The sequence below is a fragment of the Sinohyriopsis cumingii genome, chromosome 14 (genome assembly GCF_028554795.1).
Source record: "Sinohyriopsis cumingii isolate HCF-2022 chromosome 14, ASM2855479v2, whole genome shotgun sequence".
In the NCBI taxonomy this organism is placed as follows: domain Eukaryota; kingdom Metazoa; phylum Mollusca; class Bivalvia; order Unionida; family Unionidae; genus Sinohyriopsis; species Sinohyriopsis cumingii.
In genome coordinates this window covers 121483058-121502866 of record NC_142974.1, presented here as the reverse complement: position 1 = coordinate 121502866, position 19809 = coordinate 121483058, and the positions used below count along the sequence as shown (strand labels likewise).

General features: G+C 35.6%; 1 protein-coding gene across 1 annotated transcript in view; it reads right to left on the bottom strand.

Moving 5' to 3' along the window:
- Positions 1-19809, bottom strand: part of LOC149784730 (uncharacterized) — a 384805-nt gene that overhangs the window by 291998 nt on the left and 72998 nt on the right. The window lies entirely within an intron of this gene.

Sequence of the window (19809 nt, the reverse complement as noted above, 5' to 3'; positions counted from 1 at the left end):
ATAATAGATGCTTTGGTTCACTCATTTCTTGTGGCTTTAGATGTTAATGTTACGGGCCCAGATTGTTTCATATTTCTGAATTCCTAAGATTAGTTGAAACAACGTCACTAGAGTCATATTGCATGATACCGCTAAAAGCCTCATTGTGTGGGATAAATAGAAATTAATTTATCGAATGATTAATCGGACAGTCTCAATCAAAATACTCCTTTAACGTAGACAAAATTATTTATGTTTCCTCCTCTCAAGAGTGTTGATGATATAATTTAAGTCACTTACTTCCTTTCAATTGTAAAAGGACCATAATACTTAGCCTGAGGAGGATTGTGAGGTAAGATATGGGAAAGAAAGATAAAACTATCACCAGGCTGAAAACATCTTTCCTTTGTAATTCGATCATACCCATCGTTCATTTTTGACTTGAATAATGATGACTAGTTCTTGCTACTTCACAAGCTTTTGATAACTTTAGTTTGAAATCCGGGGCATAGTCAAAACAATTTCAGAATCATCGGCTGAATGTTTATCTAATAATAATTTAAATGGTCAACGGACATTATGTCTAAAATCTAGTTTTAAACGAACTAAAATCTAACGATTCTTTAAGTTATTTTATAACAGTAAACAACAGCAAACGAATGTCCTCATGCCAATTATTATACAACAGTAAACAACAGCAAACAAATATCCTCATACCAATATTTTTGTGCATCAAACCAATAGAAAGAATCATTCTTCACATTTTGATGCAGGGGCCCCGAGTGGCCGAGTGGTCTAAAGCGCTCTTCGTTACGGATCACTGCCATCTCACCTGTCTGCGGCGGTTCGAGTCTAGGATTCAGCCAATGTGGGTATGTGAGAAAGCTTGCCAGTAGCTTCTCGTGGGTCGGTGGTTCTTTCCGGTGTTTTCCCGGGTTCTTCCTCCACCATTAATACTGGCCGCCATGTATAGCCTATCGTGTGCTGAAAAATGGCGTTAAACCCCACAACAACAACAGCAACATTTTGATGCATTTTTTTCTAAAGCGCTCAGATGTTCTGACCGATAGGTAAGGGCTATTATTGTTTAATACAGCATTCTTGCACAACGTTTTGTAAAATTCCTGACAAAATTTGACCCTGGATTAGAACTGATAGATTTGGAAAGGCCAAATTAACTAGTAAGACTTCTCAAAACGTTTTTATGGTTTCGTTTTAAATATTTCTCAAAGGAATGTGCCTTTGGAAATCTTGTGGAAGCACACAAGATGGACAACAATAAGTGCTTGGTCTACCTGGTCTTGATTAAAGGAGCAACACACAGCCTACCATAATTCTACTAAATGGTTCGTCAAATCCAAAATATGGCAGATAAACTTTAGGTATCTTCCGATTAGGATCTTCTACAATGGTACAAGTTTGACAAGATCTACAGTATTTGCAAATATCACTTTTACTTTTCTGCCTACAAGAATGTTTTAAGATCTTCGGACAAGTCCTGATGACCCAAAGTGACCAACCAAGAGAACTGCATGGGTTAGAGTAAGAATTTCCTGTCAATATGTCTGAGGAACAATAATATGATAGTTCACTGACCGTTCATCACCAACCGCTACCTCATTTAGTCTCCATTTTTTTACACAGACGCCATGCTTCACAAAATAACTAGGACTTGTTTGACTTCAGTTCGCTATTAGCCCTCTAAAACAAACAGGAGATCTCGGGATCTTGTTCTAGCTCGATAATGAGTGTCTGACTTGTGTTACCCTGGCTAGAATAAAGAGAATGAGTAGTACGAAGAGGATCACTGTTATCAATAACTCTAGAATAGGTCTGACGTCAAATCACCACAATGGAAAGGAACAAAGCTACATTCTACTCCATGAATAAGAACACTTGCACTAGAATAACACTTATCAGATAAATCTCTCATCATGAATGGTTCATACGTTTTGTTAATACAATCAGACTGGTGATTTTGTTAGCCAAACTATGCATTGCTTTTCAAAACAAGACCTTGTCTTATTTGAAATAAGTACATTTGGAATATCTTTTTGTTTATTCTGTTGTTTATTGTTCAAACTGTAGAAATCAGAATGAAATGCCCTTTTTGTACAATATGTGCACATTGGAAGAGATAAAGATTTCTGATCATACTTTTTCGAAGTTTGATTCCTACAAGTTGTGCAAGATTGAGATTTGGAAGACTCATACGAGACTGAGGTGACTTTGTCTAATCGAAATACTGCTGAGATGAAGACTTACTGACAAACGAAACTTTGCACATCCAGGAAAAATCATCATCTGTTCGAGCATTGTCCTGCAAGGTTTCTACCTCTTGTTCATCAAGATAGGACACGAGATAAATTCTTTCTACAATTCATAAACCTTTGCGATATACTTACTCAAGTCTATCAAGTCTACTTTTTCTTTAAAATTGTGTGCAACCCTTATATTTATAATGACATCAAAACCTGAAGTTAATACGGACAGTGATGGTTTGAGTGCTCCGCTTGACAGACTTATTTTAATTTCAATTGAATTTTCCTTCTTTGCACAGCTGCATTTATCTTTCTTCTTTCTCTGTATCTACCTCTCTTGTCTCTCTGAATGTGCTTGTCTCTTTTTTTTTTCTCTGAATTTTTAGTTCCTTCTCTATCCTTGGATTTGCCTCTCTTCTCGTTCACTATTCATTCTGCATTTGTATTTCTCTTTCTCGGATCTCCTTCAGAGTTTGGATCCCATCACTTCTTTCTGAAGCTGAAGTTTTCTTAACTATATTTCCATCTGGATTTTTTAACTGAAATTGTTTTCATTTCCTCCAAAGAGGTGACTAAACTATTTTTTGTTGTTTTGCCAAAGATGGATTTACACCCCCCAAAATATTAATATGTTTAAGGAACTCATTTTTTTTTAAAGACTAACCCTTCAAACATGTTACCTGCATTAGCTGATATTCTAATGCGGGTTGGTTTCGATAAAGACTTCTTAAATATGTGAAATTACAATCTTGGTCAGAAAATTGCAAAGCTACGTAATATGTAAATTCCAAATGCAAGTTTAATTACTTTCAAATAATTTAAATAAATTCTTAACCGGGATGAGGTCCCCAATTTCTTGTTAATATTCTATGGTTTTAATGTAACATATTAAAGCAAAACCAATAAATTTAGTAAATTTCTCAAATAACATACTTCTCTAGAAAACGAACGTTGAAATAAACTTACACCCAAACGCATAGATTGTTCCGAATGGCTTCTAAATATAGAATGTGCTGTCGCATCAATAGCCTGGAATATTCCAATGTGCAATGGTATCGTTGTTTCATAATATAATCCAAACGTTTTCAAATAAATTCAGAATTATCCCAAAATAGTACTTAGTCCAAAAGTCAAGTACTTTGTAATTCCTATGAATAATTTTAATAAATAATCCTCTCAAATTATAACTGAACACCCCTAAAATGTATTGCACAAAGACTCCAGACTGTCACCTATACGCAGGTCATTTCCAGTAGAATATTCTGTCAAATTCGTAAACAAGGTCAAGTCTATTTACTTAAAGTTTAGCAAAAAACCTATAAATAACGGGTAGAGGGAAAAATCCAATTTCCTGAATTAAAATCCAGTTAAACGTGTTACATGATCATCACGATCTAAAATCAGGGACAACAGTTAAACATTATATAAATTTCCGGTATTTTGAATCATATCGTTAATAGTCATACATATTGTTTGAATTCCAGAAGTATCGAGTAATACATGTGAGTGTTAATTATGTTTGCATGAAGGTCACTAATTAAGTGGTGTTTCAGTACTAATGAATGAATCACATTGATATAATAACCATGAAGTCTTTAAAAGAATTCACAGTTAATTCCACAATATCTACTGTTCCTAATAGAAAAGTCCGAGCACATAATTATAATCAATGGTCGAATTAAATAAATTAAACGTATCAATTAAATACAAATAAAAATCCTTCCAGGACCGATACTAACATTATGAATACTTATTTTTTTCTAATTCACATCTTATATTAATAAATAAGTCATAATACAGAGACCGTCGCATTTAGATTCTATAATAATCTCAACTATAAAGAAGATAGCTATTTTAACAATGACTAATCAGGAGATACGTCATTATGACCTATCCAAGAACTGATGGCCTGAACTCAGATCACGTGATGTTCACTTGGATGAAAGTGTTACTAAACATCATAACTCAAGAATGAATCTACGCACAACAATTAATTAAACTACCTTTTCTTTGAAGTTCAAAAGTACGATCAAAGAATTAATATTTAAAATATCTTTAACTAAATCACCCTGACAAAACTATTTTTTATGAAAATAATACACATTATATATATATATATATATATATATATATATATATATATATATATATATATATATATATATATATATATATATATATATATATATATATATATTTGCATAGAGGCCTCTGATTTCATATGTGATTTGTTCTTAGACTATGCGAAGAAAACCAAGGAATTGTTTAATTAGAACTGTTTATTCGCAGGGCAGTTGTATCCCAGCTTTTACAATGAATATGTAAAGACACAGCTGCCGTATACAAACTTTGGGAAAAACTATCCGCCCAAAAGCAGGTGAATGCAATATGGACATACCCAAATATTGCAAATGATCTCATCGATATAAATGAAATGGTAAGTCATTTATCATGGTGGCCATTGAACAATGCCTTATACACAGCAATTAATGATTATAAGGTAAATGATTTACTTAGAAGCATACATTATAGCAGGCAGAGATAAATGTGGACATTTTATTCGATCTTTTAAAATATGTTTGTTACAGGACATGAAATGGCAATTGTGTTTTGCCTGGACCGACTTGTCGAAATGGCATCAGAGGTTACCATTAGCATCAACGAGTCTTACTTTTAAGATTATATTTTCTGGCATTTTTAATTTGTAACTTCTAGAACGTTCATGGTACTAAGAAAGCGATTGTCGTATGGATTACACTTGTTATTAACGCACGTGCAACAGCTGTACGTAACTTGTGCACTCGTCGACCGTGTTAATAACCCTCAACAGATTATGGAGGACTTGCGACAATGTATTTCCTAGCTAATTTATATATAGGAGGTTGCAAAGAATGTACGAGCTCAAAAGATGTCTTGGCCCTAGTCTATTCTGCGTGAATATGTATGATATATAACATGGTTTAGTTACCAATACAATAAAAAAAAACTAATACATTAGTTTGGATCATCATTTCGGCACACTGACATAACTTGGAAACATTTTTAACACTAGTCATGCATTTGTAACATATCCTACCAACATGAACCGATACTTCAACATTATCAACATCAAGAATGTACAACGAGTTCAGTACAAAGGAACCAAATGATAGTGACATGCACATGATTAACAGAACCAAGTAAATTGTAGACTGCTCCTAATAAATGTCTGATATGCAAGAGATAATTGAGAAGGTCACAAACTGCTAAATAAAGCTATCAAATTAATGCGTAATAAACTACTGTGTTATTACAAGACTAACACTCGCGCTATGGAAGGAACAGCACGTGCCGTGTACAGTGACACGATTTGACCTAGTTACCCTTATAATTATGACAGGCAAATTTAGTAGAAGCATGTAATAAGATATTTACTTTGCATGAAAAATTGCCATAATAAAATGAAACATGAACACATCTTACTGAAAGTATACTCAGTAAAGAATGTAAAGCCATCTAGCACTCAAACAACCTAAAGTTTCCTTACTGTGACTCCATGAGAACGTTTTCTACAACCTGAACTAACTGATGGCTCGGACCATGACACTGGCCTCCAAACGTGGGGAATCGTTCTGATTGGTCAGCTTTTCTAAATCATTCATAACAAGAGAAAATCAATAATATTTATACGATTTGCATTTGAATTATGCTACTATATTCATTTTTGACAAGCAAGCATGAGAAGTACAAAAACGCCGGAAAAAAAATTAAAACTATAAATGACTATCCACGTGCACATTCCAGTGCATACATAGAAAAACACTGCCATGATACACATCCATAGTGGATATAAGTGAAGAACTGACGACTTCAATAAAAAAGTTACATATATGTCAATAAGAACTGGATATCGAAACTTAACTAACTTTTCAACGATTACACGTCTTTCCCGCTTGCAGTTGGTGTACGCATGAACTACAAAATTAGACTGTATGTATATAATACACTGGTTCCACTCAATTTCAAGACCGATTTAAGTATAACTTTCATCGTTTATTTAAGGCAAACTATACCAGTATGTATGGACAATGTTTAAAACGGGGGAAGACTACATTTTCGCTTGTGGGATTTGACTACACTAATTAATCCAACCTGACTGTAAATTACTATCAAGTGAGTCACTTAACCTTTTACCTAACACTGTGAGAGCCACGCTAAATTCTTGAAAATGTGGACATCATGCTTATACTCAGAATGTACAAAAATCTAATGTGTTTGCTCGTTGTGCTTATTCATACACGTATGTGCAGTAATCGCTTTGATAGCTGATCGGGAACATGATGCTGGTTCCAATGTTTCCATGCAGTTTTCCTGCATGATCGTCTTAAGGGTGCCTTATACCGTATATTTATGTTCTGTAGTTCCCCACCATTGTTTTGCGTGCAAGTTCAGTTAAGATATCAATCTTGTACAAAATATACCTGTACGTATGGACAATGTTTAAACCATCAATTTGATGCACAAGACACCATTCGTCTGAAGCGTTTTCTCTTTCTTCCTATTTTCGCAGTAAATGGTTCAGGAAAAGACGTGGATCCCTTCCAAACACGAGAAAATACGGTGACCGTCCCGTGGATGAATGAGGTGAGGAGTTGTACAAATATATCAAGTCGGGTAAATATGTGTGCCATTTTCACTTCTTTTCTAGGGTCAGAGACTTTATAACGTTACAATTTTACAACGTCACGAAGCATTTTGTTAAAACGTTCGCACTAATTCTAATTATATGGTAACTGGTTGCTCTTAACTTTCTCATCCCATTAAGCTGACAAAGTTCCTGAACAACATCACTCTGAGCATATCATTCCTCTTCACTATGCAGACGATTGAGAATTCCATATTTCTGAAACTATTGCTTGACCAGTACGTTTGCAACAGTTCATGTTGTTTAACCTCTAGTATGTACTGCAACAGTAAAGTTGGTGAATACATGCATCAAAACCAAAACATTCTCTCTTCCATCTGATGCCTTCTTAAGGAAGGTGAAGTCAATTGCACCTATTTATAGTGGCTTATTAGCACGTAGAATGCTGGTGGACCGTGTTATTTTGACGACGTAGTCAGGTTTGCTAAAATGCAGCGTGCACAATGCCTTGTCAACATCTCAACAACTTGCCCAATAACATGTCTTCTCGATCGAGGTTACATTTCTCTTCTTCTTCTTGATGACCCGCGAAGTTATGCATGGCCTCCCGTATTTATGGTTTCGCAAAATCTGGTTTAAGAAACACAGAATGGTCCTCTAATTCCGGATCTTTTTTCCTGCAGCAAAGAATGGACTCTTCTTCAAGTCAATCGTGCTATTTAGGGATGCTATTTCTCACTGGCTTGACCTCCTTCTTTATCCATCTTATAACGTACATGTGACCACCCTTCCAACAGCTAAAGACTCGATGCAAAGTTGGGTCTTCTAGCTGTTTCGCAAGCAACTCAATTCTAGGTTAATCCTGAAATGTTAATTTGATAGTTCCTTGAACTATTGAATGTATGCCAACTTTTATTTACATGTATTTTCTACTTCTTTTTGAAAAGGTGATGGACTTCACAAATGAGTAGGCCCTTCTGGTCTGAAGTTGAACTTATCTGTCGGATGAATGCATTTGTATTTTTGTTTAAATGCCTATTATCTTTTTGATTTCAAAATAAAAATGTGCCAGTCGCAAAATCTATTACCTAGCAGTGGAGGTCTGCTGGTAACAAGGGAATCTTGTCAGTATTGACTGTGAAATCACTTCCAAGGATATAAACACAAAACATTTTGGTAACTGCCTACATCTAAAACTAGAAACTCCAGTTTCATGGAACTTTAAATTTCCATGTTCTTTCTGTTGGTCTAAGTTTTCTGGTTGATCTTGTAACAGAACTGCTCCAAAGTCTTCAAGAAGTGTGTCTAACTGTGGAATAAACGGTCATGGGAAGTCAGGATAAACTACTGTAATAAATTAGGAGTATGCGCATTTTATGGGTTTCTTATCTGTTTGATTATGGAAAGTCGGTACAGGAGAGATAGTCCTCAGACCGAAATAATTAGCCATTTACTAAGGGTTTACGTTACTCAGTGAAGTATTGGTGAGTTTCCATGATGCCATGGTTTACGTTTTGTGAATTCAGGTCAGAGCAGCATGAGTGTCCCTGTCACTCAGTAGTCCCTATTAAAATCTAGTTCTATACATTTATTGCGTAAATCCAGGTGCAGTATTTACGATTGCAGAATGGTAAATTATACAATGGAATAATCGAGAAAGATCCATTATGTCGTCGGCAGGCGCCGTTTATTGTTGCTATGGTGGTAATAATGGTGTAGAGTTACAGGCGAAATGTGGCTTAAAATCATGATTTGACTGGCCCAAGGTAGTGTTGTAGAAGTAGTTCCCTGTATTAGGTGGCTGAGTCGTATAGTTTCACTGCGTGAAATACTGGAGGTAAGTTATGAATGTCAGTGAGGAGGAACCGTGCATTTTTACGGTTGACAGACATTTGTGAAATTGTGCGATTTGAGGTTATGTACTAATAAGAGTAAAATTATTGATAGTTTGGATTCGTTAGTATTTCCAGTTTACAATAGTAGTCGTATAAAGGTCATTGTAATCAAGGGGAAACATATGACTTCAAGTAGTTGCCACACTATTTTTGGTGCACTAATCAAACCCTCATTTCAGTTGCAGAATATCTTTGGCAGTTTTGAGTCCATTTCTGTTGAAATGAAAGTTTGTCTTCCCTCCAAATTACCACCCATTTGAATAGACTCTCCCTCTTATATTTAACAAATCAGTGAGTCTCTACTTCTACAACAATTTTCTTTGCAAAGAAAATAAGTAAAGTGAAATAACGACATCAGTTGACCCATTTTCGGCACAGGTTTCCAGACAAGAAGGAACTACGGTTTAATGAGGCTTATTTTATTGTTAATGTGAGCATTGTATTCTTGCTGAAAGATAAATCAAATCAAATGTAATTTCAACTGACCCCATGTTTAATCTGGAAATTATCAAGATTAAACTTAGAGTCCTGAGAAAGCAAAATCAATGCACACTTCTCAGATAACTGATTGGGATATACGAGCAATTTCTCTCATAAATGACCGTTCCGGTGGCCTAGTGGTTAGAGCATCCGCCTCGGATGCGGGAGGTCGTGGGTTCCATTCCCGCCCGAGTCATACCAAAGACTTACAAAAATGGTACTAACAGCTGCCTCGCTTGGCGCTCAGCATTAACAGGTTAGTGTTAAGACTGGTCGGCCTAATGTCAGGATAATGTGACTGGGTGGGACATCATGCCACATATCTGCGGCATGATGCCCCAGTGCTAGACATCACTATAAACTGCCACTCTGCAGTCATGGTAGCGATACGACTGAAAAATTGTTAAAGCTACGTTAAAAATCCAGATCCAGATCACATTCTCTCAGAAATAACCGTATATAAACTTCTAGCAGCCTATTTGCAACATCTTGTACCAGCTCTACACTGTCATGTTTCAGCTGTGTTTGGTAACGTCTAGTAGAAATGTTTGATTGAAAAGCGTTAAACAGCGCCAGAGCAAAACAGTATTCATTTAGATTTTATTTCAAATGAAAGAAATAGAAATTGTTTGCACTAGTGACACCTTGATACATGAGTAATAGTTATCACATCTTTTGGTAGGATACCAGTGTTTAAGTCATCAATGGGAGTATAACAAACAGAGCAGGACTTTCAGGACTTTATAGGCAATAGGAGATTCATGACTACTGGCATATCACGTCATACAAGATTATTGGAATTCATTTGGAACTTTTTATATTCTTGGACTCACTGGTATGACATTAAGGATTATTTAGGTTCAGTTCACAATACTGTAAGTTTCTTTTGACTTATCAATTTTGTATATTATGGAAATAAATTATTTGTTGAATTGCTGGTTTAAAATCTGTCTACAACATTTTATGTCCTATAGTCGAAACTATATATATATATATATATATATATATATATATATATATATATATATATATATATATATATATATATATATATATATATATATATATATATATATATCTGTGTGTGTGTAAATTAAAAATATAACACCACTGATGACATCACTGATTTATGCATAATTGCAAGGATTTTACCTTTTCTATCTATTGGACCTGATAATTGTTCTTAGTGCAAACCAGAACGTTTTTAATTTATTTAATGGCATCGGTGTGCACATATCATGTATGCGTGTTTGATTTGGACCAGTTACTGTCATATGACAGATATAGGTCACAGTCTTCTCCCGTGTTTATACTGGTAAAAACCATTTTATATGTAAAACCCACAGATTGTAATAAACAAAGTTGACCAGTATGGGAACGAAAAAATGATGGATGGGATAGAAGACAATGACCTATATTAACCATATGTCAGTAACCACAAAATATGCATTCTAATAGAACTATGGTAAATGTCTTTGAGATTGCAATATGATAAATACAAATTCTATAATAATTGTAAACGGCGGCAGCAGTGATAGTTGCAAACGATGATATACCTAACCAGTGATTGGCATGCACGAGGTTAATCCATATTTAGCCTTACATATCTTCTGCTGTATGTTTAGTCAATAAACAGCTTATTTTGTGCACTGACTTTAGAGAGAAATATGCTATTTGCTTGATTTGATCAAGCAATAGTTTAATTTCGGTGTGCTCAAATCGCAAAGCGAAACTATAGATACTTGACTGCAGGAACTAGATGAATCGATATTTGCTAATATAGATAATAGCAATTTTGTTTGCGAAATCGTTTGCAAATATTCTAGAGAAATAAAACATTTATTTACATGACTATGTATTAAAGGGGACGGCTCAGGTATACCTAAGTATTAAGTCACGAAATAATAAATCGAAACGTTGTATCTTCTTTGTCTTTTTACATGGAGGGTGCTCGCGTCTATTTCACCCAACAGCCAAGCATTGTGAATGGCCGAGGCATATAGAGCATCATCCTATCAATCACAATATTACAGGTTCGAGCCGAACCTGAGAGGAATAATATTTTACCTAAGAGACGTTGATGCCCGAGTTGGTTGGTTAGATATCACAAATGAACGTAAACCGGTTGATGTCAAGTACATATACTAGGCAGGCATACCATCTCTGAGACGTATTTAGCTTTTAGTAAACTTCTGTGACTTCGAGTATGTCGCTTGGCACACTATGGGGTCATATGGGAACAACTGCAGTTGATATAGACATCACCAGATAGCTGAATGTAAGATGTTCGTATGCAACATTTCACAATTGGTCTTCTGCAAAGAATTTCAAAGATACCAGTTCACAAGGACAACCTTAGATGATACATCTTCTTTTAAATTGAATAATAACCACGGTACGTAATGTCGACCATTTCACAGATAGACGCATATTGAATATTGAAAACAATTTATGGAGATACCTAATGGTGGTATCATTATACCAAATGACTAGAGTGTTTTATGGTAGACAAAATATTAATTTGTTTTCCTTTGAATGTATCAGACAGATTTCGCAAAGAGGCCCAAACTATAGTATATGCGTTTTCAAAAACATATTTGGAACATATTGGTAAATTAATTAACTTAGGAACTATCTTGGAACAACAACGACGTCAGCTTGGTATATATATTTAGTGAAAACAACTTGATAAGTTTTTGTCTGAGCTTGTGCGGGAGCAAAAAGGCGCTACCGTTGAGTGCAGATGACGATGATGATGACCTTGAACTATTAAGTGGAAAACGAACTGCATCGAGTGGAAAAAGTCATTAGATTTAAACACTAAAATTACACAATTTCAATTGCAAATGGGATGTAAAAAATGCAAAGGTGTATGCTTTGGAAAATAAACTATGATATGAAGCATATCATTATGGAACCTGTAAATTACATTTGCTCGCCTGAATCTATTATAGTACAGTTTTCTATGGCTCATTCATTGTATTTTTAGTAATGATTAGTTGCCAGTTGCTTCTTGATAACAAGTGAAATAGACGAGGATGGATCGTTTTTTGTTAAAACTATGCTATAGTGCATGTTTCCAAAGAAGACCTTCACTAAGGATGGTTTTAAGAAAAGGGCAACTCCATATTTTAAAATTTGGGGTCAACATGTTGGTATTTAAACTTGCAGCACTGGATAACATGTTGGATTCATGGGCATATTTTGCTTTGTGAGCATTTCATGATCCTTTTTAATTATATTTGTATGTAAACGTACATGAAGGTTCAGATGTGTATGCATTGGTAACAGACTGGGGAGAATTGGAATGACAAATCATTCCACTCTGAGTTAAATACACAGCAAAAAAAATAACCTGCTTCAGGTAGCTTGTTCCAAAAAGCAACTATTCCTAAAGAAAATGTTATGTGATCTCAAATTGATGTCATCAGCTGTAAAGTCTGAGTTTTCTCTAGTCCTTGTCATGACTTCATGTTAAAACAGATATATTGGTGCATACCAGTATTTGCATGAAAATAGAATTTTTAGTTCACGTTGCATCAGCAGATTGGAAGTTTTCATATTATCATAAAAGGAAAGTGGCAATCAGTTTTGCTTGATCTTAAATACTTACAGTAAATATATACAGTCTATACAATCAGTACAGTAACTATGTACAGTCTATATAACCACTCTAGAAATGGTGTTGTATTGAAGATAACAGTTAAAGGTGGCAATGAATACTGTGATGCAGGGTACAGTAGGTCAATTTTTTTAAATGATGCAATTTGAAGTAATCTAAATGAAACATAACAAGTTAGGTGTTTAATTAGGTTGTTTGTTTATTACGGTTAACCAACACGCAATGCAAGACATATGACAATTAAAAATGGATAAATTAACTGTATGCACACTAAAGGTGTGGCAGTAAACTGAGGTTTAGTTAATAACATTCTCCCTCCAGAAAATACAAACAAACGCAGTGCAACATACATTGCTTATTGTACAATATGTGTCATATCTACCAGGCGAACAAATTCAATATCCAATTTATGTAATATCTACCGGGATAATATATTCACTATATCATATATGTCAAATTTACGATGATAACACATTCCTTATATAATATATGCCATGTGGTTTTCACCAAAAGACTTCTAATGAAGTTTGCCTTGTCCTAGATAAAAATTGTACCAAGTTACCATCCAGTATGCACAATAGCAGCTAACTCAAGCGGAGATTTCCCAAAGGCAACTTCAGTACCAGTGAATTTGCCATGGGCAAACTATCTTATGACATTTGTGTTGCTTTGGTGTCAACCTATATTTTTAGAAATCTCATTTGTTATTTTAATAGATGAATTGACAATTTATATATGCTTAATATTCTTAAATTTTTATCTTGCACTATCTAAACTTGATGCATATTTTTGTTGTAATGCTCTTTCTCATTTCCCAACTGGATGGTAATTTTTGATTGTGTCAATAAAACAGGTCACAAAGTCGCAAAACAGTACCTGAGGTTTTCTTTTTGGCAAAATAACTTAAATTTATATTTTAATAAGATTTGAACATTTATGTTCGTGTGTCTGTCCGTCTATATTCTTAATTGCAGATAAACTTGTTCCTAAGCTTTTAGATAAATATTTTCTCATGTTCTTTGCAGGACAGTCGCAAGAAGAAAATAGAATGGTATAATGATCGTCCACTCTGGAAGACCAGTTACAAGATGACCTTTAAGACTCTTGTCTTGTCAGTCGTAAATGAATACACAACTTGCACCATTTTCATTCAGGACCAACTAGGTATCACAACAAGAGTACTGACGAACACCCCATGTTATACAGCCATCCCGTTAGGAGGCAAAGAGGTAAAAATATTGTCAAGATATGACTTTCCATTCTGGAAGAGAAGCAAAAAACAGATTCTCAAAATGGCTACTGTGGCAGTTATACTAGATGGTAGAATGTGATTTTCATTTAGGACCAACTAAATATCATAAAAAAGTATTTCAGTGTAAGCCTCGTGTTGATATGTCCAACCATTTAGGAGTAGCAATAATTATAAGATCTTTAAGACTACAGCTGGCTAGCAGCCATTTTGAATGTCAGATCTTCACCATTTTCATTTATGACCAACTGAAACCTCATAATTAGTCTTCTGGAGAAAACTTGATGTCAATGGAGAAAATGCGATGTCAGTATGACTTTCTGTTGAGGTAGAGTTGTCATAACAAGATTTAAAAGAAGACCGTCATGGTGGCCATACTGGATTGCCACTATTTAAATAGTTTAGGAGTAGCGATAACAAACATATACTAATGGATGGAAGGACAATGAAAAGATGATGGAAACAGACCATCCCATAAGATCTTCTGGTCAATGAACAGTGGAGCTATAAACTCAGGCCCATGTCACACAAAAATAAATAAAATCTTTCAATCAGCCTTAAAATTCCTTGAATTTAGAGTCCATCATCTAGGATTGATTAGCTTGGTACAAAACCAACTTATCGATGACAACACATTATTACAAGACGAACTATACTAATACATCACAATACAACATACATCACAGCAAGTAGCATGATAATAACTTTCTGACATGTGCAATTAACAAGTACGCATTATAAGCTATCAATTTGTTTTCATAAAACAGAAGAAAAGGATTGCTGCATTGAAACTGATGAATACATGACAAACTATGCCAATACATCACGATACATCATACATATTAGCAAGTAGAGATAATCGCATCATGACCAAAACTTTCTGACAACTGCAAGTAACAAGTATACATTATAAGCTGAATTTATCATAATATAGAATAAAAGGATTGGTCATTTTATGATAATATAGAAGACAAATATTGGTGCATTTTATCATAATATAGAAGAAAATGACTGGTTCATTTTATCATAATACAGAAGAAAAGAATTTGTGCATTGAAACTGTACACTATATCCAAGCTCATGAAGGTATACCAAAGGCAATGGTGGACTATAGTAGCCAAGCAACGTAATCAAGTATCTAAATATATAATAGGCCATACATTTTTTTATAAATCAGAAGAATTCTGTACAACAATTAAGAAATAAATTAACAAAATGTAGTCATGGGGTAAATACCTTTTAATAACGTGATTTTTTGTTCTTGATCCCCTCCCTTAGGGACAAGATTTCAAGCAAGCAATAAAAGATGATAGCACTACATAAAATAACTTGGTATACAGAGCTTTGTTCTTGATATGCTCTTGGCATGGGAGACAACTCTTATGCAAGATTCTGAAGCTAATTGATGCACTGCCAACATGGATCGAGATGTTCAAAATTAAATTGTTTTCCATAATTAGAATAATGTTTATCTAGAGTTCCAAGTAACAATATATGTCCCCACCACAGTTGTATAAAAAAGCACATATCCATTTAATAAATGCTGTGTGGAGTTACAACTTGCTTTTTAACAGATATTTTCATCCTGCTGCTAATCTATCCTAAACGACTAGATATAAATGAAGCAAATAATATAGCATATATGTAAAAGCAATAGAAATGTGCATCTTCTGCTACGGGAAAAAGTGAAAAATAATTCTAAGATATCATACAACACGAGTGCCTGATTTTTCTCTTTGTAATTCTATTGGAAAAAAAAAAGATTCCACTTTTTAACTCCAGATACAGATTTTGAACAATAATGTTGTACATTACTGAAGGTTTGAATTATCAGATAACAAGCATGCATACATACATGTTCATATTTTATTATCAATAAGAAAAGGATTGATGCCTAAAACTGTACCCAATACAAGCAAATAATAATAATAATAATAATGAAGACTTTGTATAGCGCCTAATCTTTAGAAGCTCTAAGCGCTTTACAACATTAGACAACACCTATAAGATTTTAAAAAAAAACATATAATGATATGATTACAAAAACAAACACCATGAAATTAGAAAATATTAAAAAAAACATGCTGAGAATATTTAAGGTAGGAAATATTATTAGGTCTTTTAGTTTATTCTTGGAGTCGAAATAAGTGAGTTTTGAGAGCCCTCTTAATGTGATCACTGTGTCCTTGTGTCTAAGTTCAGTGGGCAATTCATTCCACGTTGCTGGGCCCTGGTATGCAAAAGAACGCTGTCCATATGACTTTGTTTTTATAGTGGGAATAATGAGTATACGATTGTCAGAAGAGGAGCATAAGTATCTTGCTGGTGTGTACACATGGGTGAGGTCGGATAGGCATGTTGGACTAGAGTCCGACAGTGAAACGTAGCACAGAGAACAAATTTTGTTTTTGATTCTGGATCGAATGGATAGCCAGTGTAGGGTACAGAGCAGCGGGGAGGTGTGCTCTGATCGTGGTACTGTAAGTATGATCCGAGCAGCTGTGTTTTGAACTTTCTGAAGTTTCTGGAGCAGATATTGAGATGAACCGGACAGAACTGAGTTACAATAGTCCAGTCTTGAAAGTACTAATGAACACACAAGTGTTTTAGTGGCATCAACTGAAAGATATTTGTGAACTGAGCTGATGCGTCTCAGCTCAAGATATGCAGCCTTGCATATGTTCATGACATGTTGGTGCAATGTGAGAGTACTGTCCAGAGTAACACCTAGGTTTCGTACTGATTGTGTGAATTTAATGTTGGTGTTGCTGATATTTATTCTTTGAGGTAAAGGATGTGAATGAGAAAGTCGTTGTGTTTGATCAGAATGGCCTCAGTTTTATCATCATTCATCTGCAGCTTGTTACATGTCATCCATGATTTCGCATCAGAAAGGCACCTCTCTGCACCTTGGATGGTAGCATCAACTCCAGTTGGGTGGCTAGATTTGTATATTTGGGTGTCATTAGCGTACAATTGGTGAGACCCTGGATGATGAACTATGACACTTGAGAGCGACTGAGTGTACAAAATGAAGAGAACAAGTCCAAGAACATACCCCTGTGGAACACCACAACATAGATCAACTGGGCTGGAGTGTATTCCATTTGCAGATACAATTTGTGTCTTGTTGTCCAAGTAGGACTTGAAACACAGTAAGGCTGTATCATGAATGCCAAATACATGCTGGAGATGGTGAAGTAATATATCATGGTCTATTGTGTCAAATGCTGCAGACAAATCAAGTAGGGTGAGGACTGTAATCTTTCCGCTATCCAACGCAGAGAGAATGTCATTACCTACTTTTTGAAGAGTAGTTTCAGTACTGTGGCAAGGGCGATATGCAGATTGTACATTGCTAAAAAGACTGTTTGAATTTAGATGAGATACAAGCTGGGATAGAACAACCTTTTCTAGGATTTTTTATATGAATGGGAGATTAGAAACTGGGCGGTAGTTCTTTAAATCGTTAGGGTCTAGTGTTGGTTTCTTCACCAGAGGCTTTACAATGGCAGTTTTGAAAAATGATGGGAATTCCCCGGATGAGAGAGAGGTATTAATAACATCAGTTAGTGAAGGCAATACTGGATCTAAGCACTCAAGCAGCAGTGATGTTGGAATTGGATCAAGTTCACATGACTTTGGTGCACTCTACATCAGGATTGTACGTACGAATTCCAGAGACAGGTTCAAAGGCTGCTAATGGTTTCCGCTCCAGTTCTGTATCCCCACTGTCTGGTGACGACGAGTCAATTCAAATTGTGGTGTCAAGCTTATCTCTTATGATTTGTACTTTGTCACGGAAGAAATTTGCAAACATATCCGGAAGGTCGACTGAAGAGAAGATAGTTGGAAGTGGTGTATATTTGTTCCTTGACATTAGCTTGTTAGTAATCTCGAAGAGCTCTTTGCAGCTGGAACTTTCCATGATCTTAGTAGTGTAGTGGGATGATTTCGCTGCATGGACTATATTTGTGACATTCTTCTTAGCGGCTTCATAAATTTGCTTATGAATAGTGAGTCTGGTGGAAAGCCAGAGCCTCTCAGCTTTACGGCGGTCTCCTTTAGCAGTGCGAAGCTGGTCCCTAACACTGCTATACCATGGAGAACACTTTTGAATTGATACTCTGCACTTGGTAGCTGGGGCATGTTTGTCAAGCAATGAACGCAGGCAGTTATCGAGTTGTTTTGCGGTAGGAGGTAAGCAAGTTGTTAGGTTAGCTTGGATGTCGTGCATTAGTTTGGTTCTATTTATCATACGGAGGTTTCTCTTAGTAGCAGATAAAGCTGGAGGGTTAGGGACTGATACGTCAAGATGGCATTTAATGCAGAGGTGATCTGATGCAAGGTCATGGGATTATAGGGAGGACCGTAGAATGTTATCATCAGGTCTATGAAGAATCCTGTCTAAAATGTGACCATGTTTATGGGTGGGTTGGTTAACTGACTGTTTGAGGTTGAAAACATTAATGGAATCTACGAGGTTTGATGTATTTGAGTTTCCGGGACAGCCAAAGTGAAACCTGGACCCTCCAAGAATTATCAGGCTGCCACCTATCGAATTTCCATAGTCCAGGAGATTCGGAAACTGCTCCAAAAAGAGAGAATCAGCTAGCTTGTTTTTTCTACTAGAATGACTGCGGTATAGGCAGAAAAAATGGACTGACCTTTGCTCCAGTGTGAGTGTGGTTTGGACTAGTTTAAACGATGTGTGGTCGAAATTGAATGTTGTGATGTGGTTAAGACGTTTTATCATGGAGTTCTTTGTGATAACAGCAATTCCACCTTCGCGAGAATTACGGGGGAACGAGTTGATGGAGTAACCAGTGGGTGTTAGATCCGCACACTTGGTCTTATCGCCTGGTGTTTTTAGCCATGATTCTGTCAGGAAAAATACGTCCATTTTCTAGTCGTTGATAAAATTAACTATTTATGAGCGCTTTTCCGGTGGTCCTACTGACTGGGCATTGAATAATGCAATGCGCAGAGGTATTTCTTGGATAGTTGACACAAAGGTTGAATTAATAGGGATTTGAATTAGGTTATCTAAATTAACAGTCGAATTTGGTTTAAACTGCTGAGCCGAAATAAGGGAGATAACTGGAATTCTTCTTCCCTTTCTACGCCGGCCAGCTTTGAAACAACGTTTTTTCCTTCGCTTCTGTTTACATTTAGGTAATGATGAATGTAGTCCCAGTTCGTTTAGTATAGAGCACAATGTAGTGTGGAGAGCCAAGGAGTGATCATTTAAAGCAATTAATGAGGATCCATCGAAACACAAATGGTTTGACTGGCCAGTATCACGTGATGGTAGTTTGTTCAAAAACAGTGGAGCAAGACAGCTGAAAAAAGTCTAATCGTTCTCATTTCCAAAACAAGGAGATGAAGAAACACATACGAATTTAACAGCCAATACATAATGAACACAATAACGAAGATGAAAACAGGCAAACAAGCACAAATATCATGAAAACGGCACTAAAAAACGGAACAGCTGCTTCAATCCGGTTAAGCGATAGCGACCATCTTGTTTTCTATCCTACACAGGCACCACCGTTTCTATTTTTTCTTTTACGGTGTTGCAGAACATTTGTGTTGCTGATACAATCACAGCCGCTACTGATTATTGCTGATGTATTACAAAAGCCTAAAACAATAGATACAATTCACCAGAGTTGATGCCCAGGTATTATTTATTT